This window comes from Cervus elaphus, chromosome 5 (assembly GCF_910594005.1).
Source record: "Cervus elaphus chromosome 5, mCerEla1.1, whole genome shotgun sequence".
In the NCBI taxonomy this organism is placed as follows: Eukaryota; Metazoa; Chordata; class Mammalia; order Artiodactyla; family Cervidae; genus Cervus; species Cervus elaphus.
The window spans coordinates 50,047,435-50,072,205 of record NC_057819.1 but is presented as its reverse complement, the minus strand read 5'-3'; the positions used below and the strand labels follow the sequence as shown (position 1 = coordinate 50,072,205).

Below are 24,771 nucleotides of genomic sequence, written 5' to 3'. Positions count from 1 at the left end.
GCAGGGAGAAACAGGATGAGATAGGAAGAGTTCATGTTGTAGAACTGCTCTGAGAAAGTTGATGGAGAGATTCTGAGAATGAGTTCTCATTAAAGGAGTGACATATTGGGCAGAAATGGTCCACCTTTAGGACCCCTGACATACTCAGTCATGGTCTGGTGGTAGCCTGAAGGAAGTAGAGGAAATGAGCTAAGGAAGAAAAGAAAAATGAAGCATGATATTAAAATTGGGCAGAAAAACTTGGAGAAAATAAGCCAGAAGATAAAGTTACAGAATTTTTAAGCTGGATAAAATAATAGAAAGCCTAAAACATTTAATTTTTCAAAAAGAAAGTTAGAAACGGAAAAAGTAAGAGTGTATTCTTGGTATTTATTTCATTCATATCTCAAAAGGATTTGATGTGAACTAAAGCCAATTATCTTACAGAGTCGGAAGTAGATGGTGGAAAACATACTAGGATTGTGGTTCTATGCAGTCATTCCATACCCTTGTATGCCTGCTTCTTTTATGCTCTATGTATTAAGAATTATGACAGGAAAAAATGGACAGCTCTTAATAGGAGAATAATAGAGCTAGTGTGAAAATTAATAAGATATAAGAATACACTGAACAGGAAAAAAAGATGTAAAGGTAAAAAATGATTGATACTGCTTCATGTAAACACATTGAAAATAAATCTTGGATCTATATAAAAGTATTAAATCTAAAGGAATTTTCTCACAATAAACTTAAATATGGCACAACCTACTGAATGTGCATGACAGCATAATGGGAAGGAAGATCCAAAACACAATATAGAATCCTCTTCCAGTAATGATAGCACACTTTCCATTGGACTACCCCTCCCATAGACAGTAATTATGAACATTGGACAAATGAAATAAACAACGCTGAATGCAATGGAGAGCAGTAAAAAGAAGGCATAAAGTAGGTTCATGCTATAAACTTCTAGCCTAGGTTGTGTCCTCAACTGCAATATCAGAAGATCTCTCATTATATCTAAAATGGCAACAATAATAATGGCAGTGAGAACTCTGACAATGGTAACCAGATAGAGTTTTCATGGTAAAATCTCTATCAGGACTGTGTATTAAAGTCCAGGCTCTGAAAGATGCATTAGCTGGCCATAACGGAAAGGGCAAAAGTCAGTACTGAAAATTTCTGAGTCTCAAAGAGCCTTATTAAGAGATCTTCTTCCTATGCCCGTCATGGATAATGACACTTTTCTTTCAGTTCAGAAGAATGATGAAGTGGAATTCCAACTGCAATAGTAACTGCAGTGAAGGTAAAAAAGATAGGAGTAGAATTGCCATTTCTAAGCAACACCTTGGTACACTGGGCAGGCTTGAGCTGTCCCAGTGGAGCAGCAGCAAAACTAAGCCATAAACTAGCCAAGACTATGGATAATAAAGTTACATGTTGGACCCTTGCAAGTATTTAGGAGGGAGTTCACTGTAATTCACTGGGTTTCCTGGAGCTCTGCAGTGGAGTTCAGAGATCAGCACAATTTGAAGATAGAAGTTAACATGACTAGTTTACTCACAAACTGGAGAGGCTTATGATATGTATATCATAAGCTCAGTATATTTTATAAAGATAGTGTATATTATTCAGGGAGGCTTTTAATATTGAAGATCAATTTTGTAAAAAGAGCTCAGATCTCTAAGAATTCCCAAATAATATAATTGCAGATGTTATCACTGACATACAAGCTCTCATGTGAGTTTCATTGGTTAACAAGAGAGAAAAAAGATTTTAAAAGCAATGTTATCATTTGTGCTGCATAGGTTTAAGGAATGTTGTGGAAGTCTTTCTTTTTTGTGTTACATATTTAATCTGGAGATGAGACTAGCTAACGATATCAGGGAGGTGAATCTTGAAAATCTAAGTTTGAATGGCAGATAAAGGATGGCACTGGGAAAGTCCAGAGACAGGAACCCAAGGATACTGTATGTAGGGCAGGGCCTCTGGGATGGCAGTCAAGGTCAGCAATACATTCAAGTGCCCATGGGTAAAAAACTGTTAAGTCCAAGGAGTATGTATCTACCACTGAGGGGAACTTCAAAGACGAGGTTCACAGAGCAGAGTGCTGATTTTCAAATGATTGGTTCCCTAAATGAGAATTTTAAAAAAGAAAGGAAGGAAGGAAGTTCAGACATGGAGGTAAATGAGGACATAAAGAAGAAAAAATAAAATAAATAAATAGAAACATCTCACAAAAAGTTAAAAGCAGTAACAGCGCCTGAATGAGTTAAAGTTACAAATGGGAAAGGATCTCAGCAAATTTCCAAAGGTGAGAGAATTCCAGGTATCTAAGTAACCATGAAAATTTGTTTCTCTATGTCTATTTCATAAGAGTTTCCATGTTTTGGGGAAAATCCAACTTTCTGTTTCTTGAATATGTGATGTGTGACTTCTGAGAGTATGAGACTATTAACTGCATAAATGCTCAATTGTGCCAGCTATACGAGCTGTGAGTTTTGTCATCCTAAAGATCAAATATGGATGTTAAAATAAAATTATAGACATAATGAATAAATACATTCAAGATTAAACTATTCTATATTTTCTAAACCTTCTGTGCATCTTGTTTTGCTCATTAATTGTGAATGCAGTCTTCTATTATTCATTAGCATAGATTCCATACTGATAATCATTTTTTAAAAATATTATTATTATATTTAAAACTTTAATGCTAAAAATAGAAATGAAGGCAAACTGGATAAAATATATAAAATAAGAATGATTTAAAATATTTAAAATATCATTGTAATTAATATAATGCTTTTTAAAACATAAAAATGGAATGACCACATGAACATGGTATTATTTTAAAACACTGTTCCACACTCAACTTCTATAGGGGAACCTGAAGATTACATTTCTATGAGAGTAATGTTTCACCTTATTTGAAAATATTTTCATTTTTATAGAATGATAGAAAAAACAGATTGTTGTGGGAGAAATGAGGAAACTAGCATATTCATTCAAGAAGATGGTAATTTAAAGCCAAAACTGTTCACTGATATTTTATTGTTTAGTTGAGGCATTTGTGCCCTCTTCTACCCCTATTCTTATTCTGAGAATGTCATTTCATTGCTTACTCAGTAAGAGCACCGCAATATACTTAAATGTAAAAACCAAATGGTTTTATTGTTTGTTTTTCTGTCAAAAGCAAATGTGTTTTCCTAAGTTATCTAGCTATTTGGTTCTATTTAACTTTTCTGGATAGTATCAAACTTTGAATGAATACAAATCAATACTTTTGCAATAGGATTTTTTTTTTTTTAATCCATCCAGTATCTCAAAATGGCTGAAATTTAACCAACAGTTGTAAAAAAACTCTGCCTGCCAGACAGTTTCACATTTGGGAACTCGGCTTCACTTCACATATCCTGGCATGAGAAATAAAGTTTCCACATTCTCAGAAAACTAATGGTAATTCCACATTGCTGTTTCTCTCTGGGGGTTCACAGAGCATGTATCCCATTACAACCTCTCTCTGAGTTCATGTTCATTTAAGAACTTTTCCCCACCTTGCACTTTATTTGTATTTCTCATTCCATATTATTTTTCATGAGCTCAGTTATTTTCAAGAAGAAAAATTTCTCTTTATATTATTGTTTTGCTCATTTTGAAAATCTCTGATCTGAAATTCTCTTATGTGACGGTGTTGGCAGAGGATTTGTAAAGCCATCTCAAAATGAAGGAAGTAATGTAGAACATTAGATTTAATTTAAAAACCACTTCACTCTACAGGATCACATCCTGATTTTAGACTTCTGTTTTTATAAGTGCATTTCTACATATGAAAATATATAAATGAGAGATAAATGAATCCTAACACTCTGATTCCTCATAGATTAGAGGCTGAATTATTTGTGTTAAATGTAAAATAAGAATGAAAACAAATACATGACAATTAATAACTTTGGTTTACACATGTGAGGATAAGTATTTTGGTCTAAATAATCTGTCTGCATTGATAGGCCATTGAAAAACTGCAATAAGAATTTCTGATTTACTGTGTATTATCAATACTATCACAGAGTCTGTCATTAATAGTCAATAATGATACCTAATTATAGCTTATGGATAGCAACCACAACTAGGTTAAGTGAAATAACAATTTTTAATAAATTTTTTTTGATGGTAATAACAATGAACAAAGGAGAACAACTAAATTAACCTTATTTGCATTTTTGCAAATCAAATTTAGTTTATATAAAATTGCTTAGAGAATCAGAGTATTTCCAAATACCACAATCTATTATAGATCTCAGACACACTTTGACTTAGGATAAATGAATCCTTCCATTTAACTCTTGACGTGTGCTATAAGTCGAAAAAACAGATTGTTGTGGGAGAAATGAGGAAACTAGCATATTCATTCAAGAAGATGGTAATTTAAAGCCAAAACTGTTCACTGATATTTTATTGTTTAGTTGAGGCATTTGTGCCCTCTTCTACCCCTATTCTTATTCTGAGAATGTCATTTCATTGCTTACTCAGTAAGAGCACCGCAATATACTTAAATGTAAAAACCAAATGGTTTTATTGTTTATAGGTTAGAGGAAAAGGTGCATTTCTGTAATAACCTTTAAATATCAAAATGAACAGAAAATGTGTAATCACTGAGGGAGGATTCTGATGACTCGATATCACTGCCAACATAGTCACTTATAAACTTAAAGAAAAAAAAAAACTGCAGCAAAATTGTGAGGCAAAAAATGATGAAAACTGAACAAACTTTTTTCCCCCAAGCTTAACTCTTTTGGAAAATTTATATTACAGTAGACTGCATTGGCTTATTTATGCACTCTTTAATTTACTGGGTTATTAATTCATTTTTACTCTACTCCTCTGAGAAGTTGTTGCCAATGTGTACAATATTTTTTATAGCTTGTCTTAAAGTATCAAAATCAGTATTAATAAACCCAGTATTAAAAATTTTCAGTTCGATTAAGTAGCACTGCCTGAACTATTGCAATATGAATCAATATTAAGTGTCTTTTAACTTATTTTCCTATGCATACTGCTGATGAGCTTTTTGGTAATGTCATTTATGAGCAAAATATTTATTGTTGTTGTTGTTGCTATTTTATACATAGTAAGAAGTTTCAGCAGACTTCTTCCTGGATGATAAAACTGAATTTTAATGTGGTAAATACACTAATATTTGACAAGTATAGTGTAAACACAGATAGTTTAACCTTTCAAATCAACAGAGAAGCTGTACCAAGTGACTCCTAGTAAAAAAATGCAATGGATATATAAGTCCAAAGGGGTTTCCCTGATAGCTCAGTTCGTAAAGAGTCTGCCTGCAATGCAGGAGACACTGATTTGATTCCTGGGTTGGGAAGATCTGCTGGAGAAGCGATAGGCTACCCACTCCAGTATTATTGTGCTTCCCTTGTGGCTCAGCTGGTAATGCAGGAGACCTGGGTTCGATCCCTGGGTTGGGAAGATCCCTTGGAGAAAGGAAAGGCTACCCACTCTAGTATTCTGGCCTGGAAAAATCCACGGACTGTATAGTCCATGGGGTTGCAAAGAGTCGGACACGACTGAGTGACTTTCACTTCAACTCATGTAAGTCCAAAGGTTTCACAAGAAGAGTCTCAATTGAAACTGGGCCTCCTGAGAAGTGAACTCACTTGTCCTACTACTGCCTGTCCACCTACTACCTGGATCTTCCCTTGCTGTAAGCACTGAGTACATGCATGCATGCTCAGTGGCTGTCATGTCCGACTCTTTTCGACCCCATGGACTGTAGCCCACCAGGCTTCTCTGTTCATAGAGTTTTCCAAGCAAGAATACTGGAGTAGGTTGCCATTTCCTCCTTCAGGGGATCTTCGACCCCACGTTTTCAGTGGCTTCTACGTTGGCAGGTGGATTCTTTACCACTGAGCCACTTGGGAAGCCTGTTCAGCATTAACTGATGAGATAAACAAATTAGGTTATTTTCTGTAAGTAGCAAAATATCTCTGCTTGGTTTAGGGAAAGCAAAGGAGCAAATCTGTTAATGAAAAGTAAGGGCTCTTCTGAAAAACTGAACACAATGGAAGTCAAATTCCTATTTGCTTTGTCGGGAAAGACTAGAGAAAGTCGTCCTCTGCCACATGCAGTCATGAGGGGCTTTCTCACATAATAAAACATTCTAAAAATCCCACCATTTGTGTTATAAAATTTTAGGGCTCAGGTATATTTCATCAAGGTTAGTAGTTTCAGAAAATAAGTATTACAGTAACAGATTTGCAGCTGATTGGTGAAAGCAAAAAAAGTTACTGCTACATGGATTATCTCAATTACTCCATTGTATGAAATTCCCATGTAATTTAGAAAAGGCAGAAATACTCTGACTTGCTGAATTTTATAAGATGTGATTTTATGAGGTCTGATACTTTCACAAAAGTAGGATTGCCATATTCCACACCTGGTTCAAGGGAGAACACTGTAAAGATTTATATACATTATAAACCACCATCCCCCATACTGAAAAAGCTTCTAAAATTCACCAGTTCTTCCTGCTATCACCCATCATACATCCTATGACAATACCTGTGAATTTTATCTAAAGAGATGAGAGAATCAAACCTGAAAGCTCAATCTTCACTGAAAATTTTGAAATGATTATACTGAAGGCAATCTTTTTACATGAGAATTTATCTTTGATTTCACTGTTGAAGAGTAATAAAAAAAGAACACAAAGAACTACTTTGATAGGATACCCTACTACCACATGAAGTAGTAGCAGAGAATAGAATTCCAGTCCTTAGTTATCAGGAAGAAATCAACGTTTCCCCACACACAACAGAGTCCTGGTACAAATGAATATAATTATAAAGGAATTCTAATTCTTCTCTAGAATCAGACTTAAGATGTAAAATGATATTTTTTATAGAACAGAATGATACATAGTATATACCTGGGAGAATTATGATTGTCTTGTGCTCCATCATGATCCTCATTGGAACACTTTGTCAAATATGACTCAGTATGTTCTATATGATACTATACATATTATGCATTATACTATATCTCTAGTCATATGTCTGAACATGCATGCTAATTCGCTTCAGTAATGTCTGACTTTTTGCAACCCTAATGGACTGTACCCTGCCAGGCTCCTCTGTCCTCTGTCTCCAATGCCCTAACATCTTTATCTACAAATATTCTTTATATTTTATTTTTATGTTGAGTATGCTTATCTAAAAGACTTTCACAATTAACTTTCACAGAAATATCTAATAATTTGGGGTATAAATTGAATAAACAGGAAATAAGAGAAATTTCCTTTCTATCTTTCATTTAAAAGGACATTTACTACTTAAAAATAGAAGATGATGTGAAAGTTCATATACTAAACTTGGGATTTCCTGATCCCTTCTTCTCTTGGCCATCAGAATGTTCACAAATACATTTCACTCTCTCAGAAGAGAGAAGAGTCTTCTTTGAGGCTCTGATAGCCTGTCATCACATAAGTTGCATCCATGCCCAGAGAATTTCCAGTTCTCCTTTCAGGGCACTAATCATAAATTTTAACACTTTTCAATTTGAGGAAAGCACTAACAGGTAAGTTAGAGAGCAAAATATATGACAGGAAAAGGTTCAAAGGATCTTTAATAAAACAAAAAAAATTCAGGGACAAAAAATTCAAGTAATTTATTAATATACTTAGATAAGAGAAGATACTATAAGCCATGAAGCCAAATGAGTGTTTAGAGAGCTAACAAGAACTTTTTGGGGGAAAAATAAATGTGTGTGTGTATGTATACATTTAGAGATATTTTAAAAGCTCATTTAAAAGATTGGAAAATAAAACTGAAGAACTCTCTTAGAAAGTTGGGAATTTTTTAAAAATTCATGAGAAATAGTTGAGAGAAGTTAAGAAAATTAGAGAGTCAGTATTCCATTACTTGAAAACAGTATTTCCAAAATGAAACAGAGAAAAGGAGAGGTGTACAGTATCAAAGAAATTATTCAAAAAAGTTTCTCAAAAGAGTAGAACATGTTTCTTAGACACAAAGAAATCACCTGCTGCCCAGTACCACCTCTACCAAAGCATATCACATTAAAATGCTTGAAAACTGAAGTTTGACAAAGAGAAGCTACTAAAAGCTTCAGAGAGAAAGAAGGTAGAGGTCACACGAAAAAGATCAGGAATCAAAATGGCCACAAGTAACTCAACAGTGGCACAGGCAGCAAGGAGAAAATAAAAAGCAACACCTTCAAAGTCCTGAAGGAAATGTTTCTAAAATAAAATTGTATATTCAATCAACTATCAAACAAATATGATGGTAGAAAATCTTTTTTTTTTTTTTTTTCCAGACATGCAGAACCTCAAAATGATCTTCACCGTCTCTTTTCTCAGGACATGACTGGTTGAGGAACTCCACCAAAATAAAGAAGGAAATTCAGAGAGAAAAAAGAAAGCCATGTAGCCTAAGGAGAAAATTTAGTGCAAAAATAGGAGAAGGAACTCTCAAGGAGGAGAGAGAAAGGTGCTCTAAGTGGGACAACTGAGTCACAAGCCTCAAAAGCAGTGAGCCCAGATCGGAGAATTTTAGCCACCCTTAGATTTCTCTAAGAGATCAAATCAGCCAATGATCTGATGTGTTTGAATGTTTGAAGTAAGGACAGGTTGAAGAGATTTTGGAATAAGTCAGTGATAAATTCTCAGACTGTGAAGAAAACTTTATGAGAATATAAACACCATCCTGATACACACAGTAAGGCTAAACTGTGACTAGCCTTCAAACTTTATTTGTCATAATTAAAGCCACAAATACTAACTACATTTTTACAGTTAAATATAAACATATTTTGAGAAGGTGAGGAGAAGCTTGAAGTGTGTGATTGGGTGTCTAAGTGCACACAGACAGTGATTTGAAACATGGAGAACAAGAGAGAAATTAGTCTTTAGTTTTCATAGGAGGAAGCCAATATATATTGGCTTAAAAAATTCAGAGTAGCACTGTAAGTGTATTATTTATAGATATGAAGATAAATATCTAAAGAAAGAGCTGAAAGAATGGGATAAGGGCATATGACTGCCACTGCTTTAAATAGGTTTTATAGATCATTTGATTGTTGAAACTATGTTAAAAATAAAAATTAAAAAAAGAATGGCTGTGCCTCAACATTTGATATCGTTGAACAATATTAACTTATCTCTAAGGTGCTACCCCTTCAGAAACATCATTTTTCAAGAAATAATAGAACTTTCCAGGAAATTTGGCAGCTTATTTTAAAAGAATCCTATACAACTTTATTTTTAATTGGTTATATTTCTGCTGTGCTGGCAAAATTCAGGCCACATCGACTTCATTGATAGCCACAGTATTAAGCCAAGTTCTTAATTTAGATCATCCACTTTTGCTTTACTGACTAATTCAAAGCCTTTGACTGTGTGGATCACAACAAACTGTGGAAAATTCTTAAAGACTTGGGAATACCAGACCAGCTGATCTGCCTCCTGATAAATCTGTATGAAGATCAAGAAGCAGCAATTAGAACTGGACATGGAACAACAGACTGGTTCCAAATTGTGAAAAGAGTATATCAAGGCTGTATATTGTCACCCTGCTTATTTAACTTATATGCAGAGTACATCATGAAAAATGCTCGGCTAGATGAAACACAAGCTGGAATCAAGATTGCCGGGAGAAATATCAATAACCGCAGATATGCAGATGACACCACCCTTATGGCAGAAAGAGAAGAAGAACTAAAGAGCCTCCTGATGAATGTGAAAGAGGAGAGTGAAAAAGCTGGCTTAAAGCTCAACATTCAGAAAACTATGATCATGGCATCCGGCCCCATCACTTCATGGCAAATAGATGGGGAAACAATGGAAACAGTGACAGATGTTATTTTGGGGGACACCAAAATCACTGTAGATGGTGACTGCAGCCATGAAATTAAATGATGCTTGCTCCCTGGAAGAAAAGCTACAAGCAACCTAGACAGCATATTAATAAGCAGAGACATTGCTATACCAACAAAGGTCCATCTAGTCAAAACTATGGTTTTTCCAGTGGTCATGTATGGATGTGAGAGTTGGACTATAAAGAAAGCTGAGTGCCAAAGAATTGACGCTTTTGAACTGTGGTGTTGGAGAAGACTCTTGAGAGTCCCCTGGACTGCAAGGCGATCCAACCAGTCAATCCTAAAGGAAATCAGTCCTGAATAGTCACTGGAAGAACTGATGCTGAAGCCGAAATTCCAACACTTTGGCCACATGATGCGAAGAACCAACTCATCTGAAAAGACCCTGATGCTGGGAAAGACTGAAGGTGCAAGGAGAAGGGGACGACAGAGGATGAGATGGTTGGATGGCATCACCGATGTGACGGACATGAATTTGAGTAGGTCTGGGAGTTGATGATGGACGGGGAAGCCTGGCATACTGCAGTCCATGGGGTTACAGAGTCAGACATGAATGAGCAACTGAACTGACTGAATTTAGGTCATAGAATTTTAGATTTAAAAGAAACATTTGAAATCATACAGTCTCTTCCTTTTAGAGATGAGGAAACTAAGCCCCAGTGAAATCAGTGATAGAAATAATACTATTTTCAGTGAATTATTATAAGAACATGTCAACAGAGATGAATAGAATATAGAAGCTATGAAATCAGACTCATTTGGTTTCACATTCTGCTTCTACTCCTTATCAGCTAGACAATTTCTGGCAATTTATTTATTCCTCTTAGACTTAATTTCCTCATTTTTGAAATGAAAGATGATAATTTATTGGATTAAATAAGATAAAGGTTTATTCCTGGCATAGAATGTTCAATAAATTATATAGCTTTATCACTGACAGAATTAAGAGTATATATCTGTTATGTGTTCTAATCAGGATGACCAGAAAATTTATCATGCAATGTAGACTCGAGAATGAAAGAGAGTATTATTAACAAAAACACCTAGATCACAGTTTTTCATGTTTTGCTTTTACTTTGACATTTACCGGTACTTGAGAAGTGATAAGTGTTAGTTGCTCAGTCATGTCCAACTCTTAGCAACCATATGGACTGTAGCCTGCCAGGATCCTCTGTTCATGGAATTCTCCAGCAAGCATACTGGAGTGGGTAGCCATTCCCTTCTCCAGAGGATCTTCCTGAGCCAGAGATTGAGCCCAGGTCTCCTGCATTGCAAGCAGATTCTTTACCATCTGAACCACCAGGGAGTGTGATGTGCTTAGTCGCTCAGTTATGTCCAACTCTCTGTGACCCCATGGACTGTAGCCCGCCAGGTCCTCTTCCTATGTGGATTCTCCAGGCATTACAGGAGTGGGTAGCCATGCCCTCCTCCAGGGAATCTTCCTGGAGGGAAGAACCCAGGGACTGAACCCGGGTCACTAGCACTGCAGATGAATTCTTTACCATCTTAGCCACCAGGGAATCTAAACCATCAGGGAAGTCCTTGCCTTATTAATTTTCTTAGATTTTTAAAAATCTTTTTATTTTATACTGGAGTATAGCCAACAATGTTGTGATAGTTTCAGCTGAACAGCAAAGGGACTCGATCTCCCCCAAACTCTCCTCCCAGCCAGGCTGCCACATAACACTGAGCAGAGTTCCATGAGCTTTGTTGGTTATCCATTTTAAACATAGCAGTGTGTACAGGCAACCATAAGTTTATCCTCTAAGTCTATGAATTTCTGCTTTAAGTTCTTTTGTATCATTTCTTTTCAGATTCCAAATGTGAGGGATGTCATATGATATTTTTCCGTCTCAGCCTGACTCTCTTCACTCAGTAGGACAATCTCTAGATCCATTCCTGTTGTTGGAAGGGCATTATTTCATTCTTTTTAATGGCTGAAGAATATTTCATTGTATAAATGTACAAGATCTTCTTTACCCATTCCTGTTGATAGACATTTAGGCTGCTTCCATGTCTTTGCTATTGTAAGTAGTGCTGCAGTGAACATGGGTGTGCATGTATCTTTTCAGATCATGCCCAAGAGTTGGATGGCAGGTTCTTGGTAGCTCTGTTTTTAGTTTTTTAAGGAATCTCCATATTTTTCTCTATAGTGACTGTGGTACTTATTTTAATCATGGTTTTTCCCAGTTTTACTGAGATATAACTGACAAAATTGTAAGATATTTAAAGTGCATGACATGATGATTTGATGATTTGACATATATAGACATTGTGAGAGGATTCTTTACTTAAGTACCTATATAACACAGTGTAATCAATTATACACACAATGTTATTCAACTTATAACTGAAAAAATTTGTACCTTTTTACCAACCTCTCCTACTTCCCCTGGGCTTCCCAGGTGGTACTAGTGGTAAAAGAACCCATATGCCAATGTAGGAGATGTAGGGACACAGGTTTTATCCCCAGGTTGGGAAGACCCCCTGTAGGAGGGCATGGTGATCCATTCCAGTATTCTTACCTGGAGAAACCCATGGACAGAGGAGTCTGGCAGGCTAGAGTCCATGCAGTTGCAAAGAGTTGGACATGACTAGTGACTAATACTTTCACTTTCCTACTTTCCCCAAGCCACTAGTAACCACTTTTCTATTCTCTGTTTCTATAAATTTGACACTCTTTCCCCCTCAGATTCCACATATAAGTGACACTATATAGTATTTATCTTTCCATGTCTGGCCTATTTCACTTAGTATAATGCCCTTACAGTCCATTTGTGTTGTTGTAAGTGATAGAATTTCCTTCTTTTTTTCAATGTTGAATAGTGTTTCATTGTATCTATATGCCATTTTCTTTATCCACTCACCAATCAATAGAGAATAAGTTGTTTCGATACCTCGGCTATAGTGAATAATGCTGCTATGAACATAGGAGTACAGATATCTCTTCAAGAAACTGATTTATTTTCCTTAACCACACTTAACCACAAAATAGATCAGGGTCTAAAATTGTCTTAACAAGCAGTAAGATTGGAGGGATAGAAAAAGGACTGACTTGCAAAGAACTGTGGAAATGGTTCACAGAACATAGCGTTTTGGGGAACAAAATAGATGGGCAGCCAAAAAAGATATTACTTAACATCTAGACCTAGAATAAGGCAAGAATTAGAGAAGCTAGATACTTAAAATGTGATTTTCTGCATAGGTTTCCACCCTGAGCCAATTTTTAAACTTGAATTCTACTGACTGAACTGATTTCTAGGTTTCTAATACAGAGGACCTTACAACACTGTGGTGACTATAGATAGTAATGATTTCCTCCAGGCCTTGCCCAAAGGAAATGATAGCCAGTTTACTCAGGGACACTGGAGAACGTGGCTCTTACACATTTTGATGCTTATTGGACATAAAGACTAAGGTGAAGCTGATACCTGGAAACATGAAGTATCATCATGATCACACTCTTAGAAAGAAGCTTTGGGGGCCAGGTCATAAGTGAAGTTCTGGCTGAAGCCCAGTTCACAATGGGCCACCTTAGTCCACAGTGTATCACTCTGATCCATTAAAGCAATGACATCTGGATGAGCAAGTGGTAGCTAAATTGGTGTATCACATATATGCCCAGACTGTGGAGGACAAATGCTATTAAGATTCAGTGACCTTCCACTTCAGTCAGCTTTTATTCAGGGTCATGTCAACCCATACCCAAAATGAATGAAACACAGTTCTTGATAGCCTCTTTGAGTTCTTGAGGCAACATATTAGACCTGGGAATACTGCTCCTGTCTGACATGCTGGGTGACACAGATTTGAATGCCAGAGGCTACCCAGTTTGAGTAGCATCTGAAGCACAAAAGGAGTGTACAGCAGGTCTTAAGTATAAAGCAAGCTGTTCTTCCACTGGGGCAATGTGACACCTTAAGCCTTGTGGTGCTAGAGATGTCAGTGACTGGAAAATATACAGTATGTAATATTTGTCAAGTCCCTGTGAAAAGAATGACAACAAAGTCCCCTGGGATTCTGGAACTAAGTCAAACCATCCTCAGCAGATACATGCATACCTTTCTAGGAACAGTTCTTGGCATGTTGCTGGGATTTTGGAAAGATGGATCACTGGATGATAGGCCACCAATTGACAGGACGGCTCCTGGCTCCTATAATATGACTTCTGTCAGACTCTCTGCTATGGTCTGAATGTTTGTGTCTCCCCCAAATCCATATGTCACAGTCTTAACTCCTGAAGGCTATGACACTACAAGGTGAAGCTTTCGGGAGGCGGCTACGTCATGAGGGTGGAACCCTCATGAATGGGATTAGTGATCTTATAAAAGAGGCTTCGGAGAGATCCCAGTCCCTTTTACCATGCAAGGTTATGAAGAGAATTCATAATCTGGAAGAGAGTCCTCGCCCAACCATGTTGGCAACCTGATCTCAGACTTCCAGTCTCCAGATCTATGAGAAATAAATTTCTGTTGTTTATAAGCTACCCAGTCAGTATTATTTTGTTATAGCAGCTCACACAGCTGCTCATATCCTCAAGTCATTAAAGTTGGGCAAAGCCAAAGAGCTGTTCATCCTAAACATAAATACTATATTTGAGATTTAGCAAGAAGGGTAGACATAGATGACCTGAGTGAACAGGATTCCAGACACCCCAGGTCACCCACCAGAGTAGCACCAGAGACTTTTCTACATATTGGAGGTAAGAAGTCCATACCAGTAGCTAACAGAGATGGAAACTTCACAATTTCCAATTTATGGATAGAGAGGTCATTTTTATTTAAAAGCAAATGTGAAGAATGGACGGGAGCTACATGACAGTCACATTCAGGGGTGATTCTGGAAGATATTCAGACAATACCTTCCCAGTGGGCTGAACTGTGAGTAGGGTACCTGGCCACCTACTTTATGTAGAAGAAAAAGTGGCTTGAGATAAGAATATGTGCAGGTTTTGGGCAGTAAACAATGGCTTAACTATCTAGTCAAAGGCCTGAAAGGAAAAGCAGACATCAAAATGACATAGCTTACCAAGGATTCAGTATCTAAAATTCTATAGCTTTCAACTTGCAAAGAAAGGGAGACTTAGTAAGCTCATCATATTCAGGGAGTTTTCTCAGTGTCAAAAGAAACTTCCCTTCAAAAGTTTCAGTTGGATTTTAAAATACGTATCTTATGTATAATACAGCTTTCTAGTATAAATGGTGGCATTTTTCTTGTGTGTGTATATATGTATGTAAAAAGAAAAAATAATATGCCAAATATTTTTCCCCTTTTTGATAGAAAAAGATAGATGCCATAAACCAACATGCATAAATTTCTTCTGCTGTGGAATCTTGGAAAGGAAAATGCCAGAGTGTGATGGCTTACATGTTGCCACAACATTCTTTAATTATCACATTTCTTCATAGAGCTTAGTATTTTCTTGTAAGCAGCTACTTCAGATTGGGATCTCAGTGATCCAAAAAGTTAGATGTGCCCTGAGATGCTTAATATCAGAATTTACTTAAGCATCTGTTTCCATTTTTTGAAATTTACTTTTTTTGTTAATTTTTTTATTATTTGGTAGCATTATTTTCAGACTTTCAGAACTGACATACCTATAATACTTTGTGCAATCACCCATGCTTTCTGTATAACAGATGGGAAATCACATACTTTTTCAAAGCATTTTCATCCTCATGGTGCACATTTCCATGCAACCTGATTATACGTCATTGTGAAAGACCAAGAAAAGGAGATATTTTCTCAAATGATAGTAATTTGTTTTTAGGAGCCTAATATAAAGGTACCTAATGTGAACTATAGGAGAAGGCAATGGCACCCCACTCCAGTACTCTTGCCTGGAAAATCCCATGGACGGAGGACCCTGGTAGGCTGCAGTCCATGGGGTTGCTAAGAGTCGGATACGACTGAGCGACTTCACTTTCACTTCTCACTTTCATGCATTGGAGAAGGAAATGGCAACCCACTCCAGTGTTCTTGCCTGGAGAATCCCAGGGACAGGGGAGCCTGGTGGGCTGCTATCTATGGGGTCGCACAGAGTCGGACACAACTGAAGCGACTTAGCAGCAGCAGCAGCAATGTGAACTATTTGCACTTTCTTGCATATCTTATATGTAGTAATTCCTGAGAGTGTTGACGTTTTAAGAACCAGTAACATTCATCTTATGAAACCATTACACATAAAGTTTCACAGAGCACTTTTGCGCCCACATAAGCTTTTATTTTGATATTGGAGACATTTGCTTCCAGTTCTTCAATTTTAAGGAAAAAGATTGAACTACTGCAGCAGCATAACTGGTCCTCTAACAGTCATTCTCCCTACTAAGCTTTCAAACCTATTGCTTCCTAAACTTCCTAAAGTAAATGTCCAAAGGATTTTCTTTTTTTTTGGCTTCAATATAGCTCCCTTTATTTCTTCCTCCTTTATGATATAATTGTCATACAAATTATATATTCATATAAGCAGATTGTTTTATAATTATCAATTTATGCCAGTGTTCTCTTTTTTTAACTTTTTATCTTATATTGGAGTATAGTTGATTAACAATGCTGTGTGAGTTTCAGGTATACAGGAAAATGACTCAGTTATACATATATATGTATCTATTCTTTTTCAAATTATTTTCCCATTTAGGTTGCTGCATAATCTTGAGCAGAGTTCCCTGTGCTATACAGGAGGTCCTTGTTGGTTATACATTTTAAATACAGCAGTGTGTACATGTCAATCCCAAACTTCCTAAACTACCTAAAGTGTGTTCAAAGCTTTCAATGACATCTTAGTGCATCTTACTTAAGAGTAAACCTCTTAGCATGATATTCAAAAGCTCATATCTCTCCAGCCACATTTATCATTATTGAGTTTTTTATGTGATAGGCAAGTGGGGATACTGAGTTCCCTATTTTCTCTAATGTTCTTAAAACCTAGCCAGTGTCTTAGATCTTTGTGTTATAGCGTCTACCACTGTGTGCAGGAAGACTAGATGGTTACATTTTCAAGTGCATGAAAACACTATTACAAAAATGTAGATAACCTATTGAAACATAAAAACCTCAAATCCACATCCTGTTTCTTGCCTAAGATTCAGTATTTTGATTAAAGAACACTTTGGTGGAAGATGGAAAGTCTTCAAAAGTGGATAATGTATGTTTTTGAACACACTCGTTGTAGAATAATGGTTAAGTACAATTGAAAAAGAGCTCACCATTATAATCAGATATTTTATGGGTAGAATAGATTTTTGAGACCAGCTTGGAAAAATAAACAGCTCACAATAGTACTTTCATAGAAAAGAGCTCCTTAGTTCTAAATGGCTGAATTCAGAGAAAAAAAATTAGTAGAACACTTTTATAGTATGGAGATTGTCTATATGTTCAGTGATATCTATATCCGGAGGATTATATTTGAATTTAGAGAGATTTTTATGTGATATCTTTGTCATAGATAACAAGACAGAGCCAGCTGGGAAGTATGAATACACACTAATTTGGAGGCAAAGAGAATTCAGGTTCTTTGTAGCATGCTCACAACTCTTTTGAAATGTTATTAGCGCGTATTTGGATGATGATTCATTACCTTTCTACATTAGCCAAATATCATTCCTCACAAACATAAATGCTTATTTATTCATACATTTCTTGAGTCCCTTCATGCCAGACACTGAAGACGCATGACAGAATAAGATGCTGTTTGCAAGAAGAAGCTTCTAGAACACTATGGTAATCCAACAAATATGGACACAAATATGTGACAGTTCAACAGAATAAATTCAATAGTAAGAAACACAATGCATGCACTGTCACAGATATGGTAGTAATTGACCCCAAGTATGAACACAGAGAAGCTTTTCAAGCTATCCTTGTCAGGCAGATGAGGAATACAAAGTGTGTGTGTGTGTGTTTGTGTGTGTTGTGTGTGTGTGTGTGAGTGTGTATGCATGTGTGTGTGTGAGAAAGTATTCCTAGCTGAAAGGAATGGGTATATAAAATACCTACTCTGTTAAAACATAAAATAAGTTTAAAAGAGATGAAGCAAGAAATTTACATAGGAACCATAAGAAAAAAGGATTTGTAAGCTAACTTAGGCTTTACAGTATAAGAAATTAGGGGTCATAAGCATTATAAGCAGGAGGATCAAGCTAAAGTTTGTATTGTAAAGGAAAGACTCAGATGGCAATATGAAGAATAAAGAAGAAAAGGGCAATACTAGAAGCAGGAGGGTACATAATAATTTGCAAAAGAGTTGATGAGAGATTAAGTTAACATTTAAAAGAAAAGAATAATAGAGTTGAAACACAGCAATAAGTCATCGACAGGACTCCATAATTAACCTGACACAGGGAAAATAACTGGGGAAGGTTTTGGCATGACTCTTAAGTTCCTGTTTGGGAAATAGAAAGATCCACTGAAAGAAAATAACAAATTTGGGGAAAATATGATTAGTTGAATTCATAAAATGATATACTTGAAATGTTCCTCAGAAATTTAGGTCAATATTTAATGAATTATTTAATATGTACCTACTAAGCTCCATAAACATCAATATGACTGGTCTGGGTTATAAAAAGATTTAGTAGCTATTATTGAAAAGGTTGGATCAAAATTATAAAAGGGTTGTTAATGCTAAATAAAAAATATTCTAAAAGATCAGTTACAAGGACACTCATGTCTAAGAGAAAGAAAAAGAGGATCAACTTTTCTTTAATTAAGAGAACAAAAAGAGAGGTATGAATTGGGAGAACATACTGTTTTGGAATCTGAATATTTAAAAAGAAAGAGTGTCAGACTCTTGAAAGCTCAAGTAAGACAAAGATAGAACCCCACTGAAACAGCAATCAGGTTGTCGTGTGCCTTTGCCACTAGGGCTGCTATATATGCTAGACCACAGTTACCTACGAGTCATGAGTGGGAATTATTCTTGCAAGTTGTGTGCCTGAGATGGAAAGTAAAAAGGCATGAGACATTAAAGGAGGGTAATTTAAGACTATTTGAACAGATTACAGTATAAGAGAAACTGGTAGAGAGGTAGTGAATTCAGTATAGGAAAAGAGGATATGATAAATAGAATACCTTATGTGAGCTGGGAACTGGCTAGCATATATACAACTCAGTCTTCACTATAGAATATTAGAAGAGGCAAGTATTTTATAGATGCAGATTTAAGAATGAAGTGGATAGATTTGCAGAATTTTTTTTAATAATGAAACAAACATTTGGAAAAGTCTCTAAAGAGTATAGGACCTGATGCTGATCAGACAGAACTGATAAACAGTACTATAAATCCAACAACACTAAGAAATCATAATTTTTTATCTAAGTTATGTTTTCAAATACATTTCCTTTGTCACTCAGTTTTTTTCAGTATAAGATTATGGATTAGGATCAGTTCAGTGCTGATGGGTTGAATCCTGAGCTCCACAAATTAATGATTTTGTGTGTTTAACATGAGTTTGAGCAAACTCCAGGGGATGGTGAAGGATGGTGAAGGACAGGGAAGCCTGAAGTGTTGCAGTCCATAGGGTCACAATGAGTCAGACATGACTAAGTAACTGAACAATAGCAACAACAACAACGTTTACTATATACATGTATGTGTGTGTATGTACACACATATAATACATATATAGAAATATGCATATATATGTATACACATATTACCAACCAATATTTCAGTGCACAATGATACTGGAACCCAATAACATTACAAAATAATTTAAAGAGAATTTTAATATAAATTTTATTTGGTAACATGTTTAATAAGTAGTGGAGCTATGGAAAATTAGTCTTTGGATCACCAGTCAGTGATTTCAGCTATGCTACATTCACACTCACCCAGCTGCCTGTTAAATCCATTTCTTGTTATCAGCAGGGTATGGCTAATAAATGTTAACCAAAGAACACCTTTTAAAAAAAGGAAGCTCATGACCCACCTCCCAGAATATTGGAAATAAAAGCAAAACTAAACAAATGGGACCTAATTAAACTTAAAAGCTTTTGCACAACAAAGGAAACTATAAGCAAGGTGAAAAGACAGCCCTCAGATTGGGAGAAAATAATAGCAAATGAAGAAACAGACAAAGGATTAATCTCAAAAATATACAAGCAACTCCTGCAGCTCAATTCCAGAAAAATAAATGACCCAATCAAAAAATGGGCCAAAGATATAAACAGACATTTCTCCACAGAAGACATACAGATGGCTAACAAACACATGAAAAGATGCTTGACATCACTCATTATCAGAGAAATACAAATCAAAACCACAATGAGGTACCCTTACACGCCAGTCAGAATGGCTGCTATCCAAAAGTCTACAAGCAATAAATGCTGGAGAGGGTGTGGAGAAAAGGGAACCCTCTTACACTGTTGGTGGGAATGCAAACTAGTACAGCCACTATGGAGAACAGTGTGGAGATTCCTTAAAAAACTGGAAATAGAACTGCCATATGACTCAGCAATCCCACTTCTGGGCATACACACTGAGGAAACCAGATCTGAAAGAGACACATGCACCCCAGTGTTCATCACAGCACTGTTTATAATAGCCAGGACATGGAAGCAACCTAGATGCCCATCAGCAGACGAATGGATAAGGAAGCTGTGGTACATATACACCATGGAATATTACTCAGCCATCAAAAAGAATTCATTTGAATCAGTTCTAATGAGATGGATGAAACTGGAGCCCATTATACAGAGTGAAGTAAGCCAGAAAGATAAAGAACATTATAGCATACTAACACATATATATGGAATTTAAAAAGATGGTAACAATAACCCTATATGCAAAACAGAAAAAGAGACATAGATGTATAGAACAGACTTTTAGACTCTGTGGGAGAAGGCGAGGGTGGGATGTTCTGAGAGAATAGCATTGAAACAAGTATACTATCAAGGGTGAAACAGATCACCAGCCCAGGATGCATGAGACAAGTGCTCAGGGCTGGTGCACTGGGAAGACCCAGAGGGATGGGATGGAGAGGGAGGCGGGAGGGGGCATCGGGATGGGGAACACATGTAAATCCATGGCTGATTCATATCAATGTATGGCAAAAACCACTACAATATAAATAAATAAATAAAATTTAAAAAATAAAATAAATAATTTATTTAAAAAATAAATAAATAAAAAATTAAATTAAAAATTGAAAAAGAAAAGGAATATGGTAAGATAATTCAGACATATAGGACCAATCCACCCTTTTTTTTTTCTGTTTTCCTCCCAAATCTGTTCCTATTCAGTAATGCACACATTTTATATTATATAAAATTTGAGTTTTATCCAAAAGAAAAAAAGTAAATAAAGTAAGCTCAAATAAGTCACAGAATTTGAAAAGATTCAGTATGAAACCTAGCACATGGATGTGTTCATTGTTGTTTTTTTCAATCATCTACTTTACTTTTTTGACAGAATTTGCTAAGACCTCTTTAAAATGTAGCCTTTAACACTACAAAAACCAAAATGTCTCATTTGAGATATTTTTCAATCTTTAACCAATAAAGTCAAGGAAGGTCTGCAAAATTATAATAATATTGCTTACATTAACAAGCTTTCCACATATAACAGCTACATATGTAAGTCAGAATTTCCTTATCATTTATTTTAAATTATCATCCTAAAGTTACCATAAATCTCTTGATTTGGGACTTTCTATAGAGAAAGATCACAGAAATGCACACATAATATACTTGCCTGCAAATCATATAGATTTGAAATGATATGCCAAGATACTGAATGGCTTTGCTAATACATTTTAAAATGAAAGGTCAAACTTTGTTGGGAAGAATTATCTAGGTCATCTGTTAACTAGAAATAATGAGAAGCCTAAAGCTGAACTTGCACATCTATTACTTGGTAGAATCAAAATATCTTAAGCAAACACAATTTTAAATCCACACACATTAAGCATATCAAAATATTTATTAACTAGAATTACAATAGCACTGGATTTATCAGACCCAAACAATCCTCTTGTTATAACAATCCACATGGATTTTTGAATCCAAAATACTTCCTTAAAGTATTTTAAAGTGACTCAAAAACCATAATAGTAAACGGCCCTCCACTCTTTCTCCCTCCATCTGTTCCTTTCTACCTTCCTTCCCCCTGCTTTTTTCTCTTTCTCTTTTTTTTGAAGTTTCCAACCCACTGTAAACAAATACTTCTGTAAAATACAATATGTTCACTGCTGATTTCCATCAATTTCAATTGAATCCTCTTATTTGTGCCAAGATGCCCTCATATTTCCTCTTCCAAAAATCTATGTCTGTGTAATTGCCCCATTGTAACCAATACTACTAAAATCTCTGAAGAGTAAGCAGTTTTACTCTACCTGCAAGCTCACAAGTTAACCTGCTAAATTTCATAGATGCTGGGGGAAGACGGGAGACTCCTGGGTCAAAGATAAAGGACTTTTTACTCAGAGCACAGTAAGCAGCAGACCATATGTATCAGTTTCCCTTGTCTCAAGTTCCAGGGGAAACACAAGTAAACCCTGGTAGATGTCCTTTAGAGAGAGGAATGCTAAGTTTACGGAACACAGCTGTTTCAAAAATAGCGAATATGTATGTCTTCAGATCTGCTTATGAGAGTTATTATCTTTATTATCCCAGACAATAAGCAAGCCTGTTCTTTGCTTTAGAGGGAGACACCATCTTTAACATCAAGGCTTTCTGCTACACAAACACATTCAAAGTGACAATCAGGAACAAAAGCAATCAATGATCCTGCTCTGCTCACAAAAAACTGAAACAACATCAACAACAAAAAAGATGAGACTGATGGAGACTGGATGCCAACAGTGGGATTTTGTCTTGGATTTTTTCAAATAATCCCTAGGTGACTAGGATTTTTGCCATCCTACCTTATTCGTCTAACTTAACATAGTGTTCCATGTCCTTTAACCTCAAGTGAATGGATTTTACCTATCCTTACCTTCTTTTGCAGTCAGTGGACATATCCACTTACAAAATCTAGGGCAACTAGGACACTTTTAGACAATGGTTAATTCTGTTTACTTGACTCTGTCCTGCAGAGAATCTAGGCTTTGTTTGTATATTTACTTTTTGAAGTTTTTATTTATTTATTTATTTGTATGTTATTTGCCAGCACACCTCCAGACACGGTGTCCCCCAGAGTGCCCGGCGCGGGTGGATCTGCCTTCAGCGGTCCCGGGCTGCCCCAGGGCGTCCTGCGTTCCCCGAGGGCGGGAGTGTCTGTGCGGCATTAGGCCGGGCACCTGCGCGGGGCCTCAGCATGTTGGAGCACCAGGGGCGCCCAACCCGGGGCGTTGGGAGTCCTGCGGGGGCCAGGCCGCCCAGCTCCCAGGCAGAGCAGTTTTTTTCAACTCTCCTACTACGTCTCATCGGCGCCCACCACCACCCGGAGAGATCCCTTCCAGATCCACCAAGACTGCAACCCAGGAGCAGTTCCAGAGCCTCCAGTTGGAACCTCAGCCTTGCAGCGAGGAGCGCAGGATAGCAGGCACCTCTGCCCGCGGAGCAGGTGCCACACACCTATGACCACAAGGTTCATCCCACTGAGGACAGGAATTCCTCTTCTGTAACTGGTTTTCCCTGGATACTGCCATCCAAACCCTGGCTGAAATTCCCTGTATGCAAAGTCAGAAGACACTGTTTTGCTGAGCCTTGCACATGTCAGGTCTGCTGCCCCATCCTTCTCCAACTGTAGATGAGTTTGCATGGGATTGAAATGACCTCCAGCGAGGCCCTGGAGCCAGCAGCTGAGAGGAGATACCCCACGGCCAAGGTCAGGAGCTGTGGCTGCACTTGGCTGCTGCTTCCCTGGACCGGTGCTGAGGAGATACCCCACATCCAAGGCCAGGGAAATCCCATTAAGACGGTAGGTGCTGGAGCAGCTGTGAGGAGATATGTCATGTCCAAGGGCAAAGGAGAAGCCCCAGCAAGACTGTGGGAGGGGTGAATTCGCATTAAGAATCAAAGCCCAATCCTTCCAGAGACGCTCAGAGGGCTCAAGCAAACCTTGTGCGCACCAGGACCCAGGGACCCCACAGAGACTGAGACAGAACTGTGTGTGAGCGTCTCCTGTGAGGTCCGGGTCAGCAGTGGACTGCCGCAGGGGCAGGGGCCCTGGGCACAGCAGACGTGGGTATGGCGTAAGCCCTCTTGGAGGAGGTCACCATTAACCCCACCATAAAACTGCCAGAACTTACCTAGGACCAGGAAATAAACCCTTGGAGAGCACAAACAGAACCTTGTGCACCAGGACCCAGGAGAAAGGGGCAGCCACCCAACAAGAGACTGACCCAGACTGGCCTGTGAGTGTGCAGGAGTCTCCAGCAGAGGCGTGGGTCGGTGGTGGCCTGCTGCAGGGCTGGGCACTGAGTGTACCAGCACACGCATGGGATCATTTGAAGGAGGTCACTGTTATCTTCATTACCTCCACCATAGTTTGGCCCCAGGTAAATATCTGGGAGGGGACATAGCTTCAGCCATCAACAGAAAATTGGATTAAAGATTTACTGAGCATGGCCCCGCCCATCAGAACAAAACCCAGTTTCCCCCTCAGTTAGTCTCTCCCATCAGGAAGCTTCCATAAGCCTCTTATCCTTCTCCATCAGAGGGCAGACAGACTGAAAACCACACTCACAGAAAACTAACCAATCTGATCACATGAACCACAGCCTTGTCTGACTCAATGAAGCTATGACCCATGCCATGGAGGGCCAACTAAGATGGACGGGTCAGGGTGGAGAGTACTGACACAATGTGGTCCACTGGAGAAGAGAATGGCAAACCAGTATTCTTGCCTTGAGAACCCCATGAATAGTATGAAAAGGGAAAAAGATAGGATACTGAAAGACGAACTTCCCAGATTGGTACGTGCCCAACATGCTACTGGAG

General features: G+C 37.4%; 1 pseudogene; it reads left to right on the top strand.

Annotated features, from left to right (window-relative positions):
* Positions 1-23,409, top strand: part of LOC122693156 — a 32,820-nt pseudogene extending 9,411 nt beyond the window's left edge.
* The last annotated feature ends 1,362 nt before the right edge of the window (positions 23,410-24,771 follow it).